The following is a 962-nucleotide window of genomic DNA, read 5'->3' on the forward strand; positions in this document are numbered from 1 at the left end:
TGGACTGGCGAACAGAAATGCACGGTTAAATTCATTTGCCCACAATGCTTCACCGGCTTCATTTCCATCAAAAAATCCATCGTAGATCCTTCCAGCATGCGGCGTAAAAGAGCTCACGTAACAATCAGTTCTCCAAGTAAAGTAGATTGATGATCTATTAAGCTGGCGGTAAGCCACATCCTTATGCTTCGTCATGAACAACAGAAGCAAAAATAACCCAAACACTGACTTTCCAATCCCACACAAGAATTCTACACAGCGATGAATCTGACCTCAATTGTTGCTCAATGATATTATAAAGGTCCCAATATTCCTTTCGGATGTACAAGCCTTTGTCAATCGATATACCAAAGGGTATTTTCGGAGTATCCAACAATTTTCCAACCTTGAGTTCATCACCACCGTTAAGTTTTTTGACAAGTGCCTCCAATTCTTTTTCGTCCGCTGCCGTTTAACGCCTCCATCTTTGGTCTGAACCACCACTAATACATGGATTTCCCCTTCGTTTGTCTCAAACTTCTCTCCGAGGTACTTTGGATTCTTAATCCACAACAACGGATTCATGTGCTCAAGAAATTGCGGATGTCTATTGTCATACATTATCACAGCCCTCTGATTTTCGTTAAACGCCACAGTTGCTGCCCCATCCTCATCTAGCCATGTGTTGCCTCTCTTGGCGAGATATAGCTCTAATTTGCTGGCAGCAAAATCGAATTTCTGCTTTTCCGCAATGACATCCGTCAAGTCATCCACAGATTCGCTTGCATCGATCGTTACGGAGAATGCACTCCCTGCTTTTCCTACGAGCGCACAGAAGACTTTCACCATGTTTCCATTTGTTTTTTGCGGGCGAGGGACGTTCGATCCATTCCTATCTCATGGCGTCACGATTTTGACACCACCCCATACCATCAATCAAAGATAAAAATATTTATTTACATAGACACAAAAGGCATGGATAT

The sequence above is a fragment of the Plasmopara halstedii genome, assembly GCF_900000015.1.
Source record: "Plasmopara halstedii genome assembly, contig: Scaffold_2904, whole genome shotgun sequence".
In the NCBI taxonomy this organism is placed as follows: Eukaryota; Oomycota; class Peronosporomycetes; order Peronosporales; family Peronosporaceae; genus Plasmopara; species Plasmopara halstedii.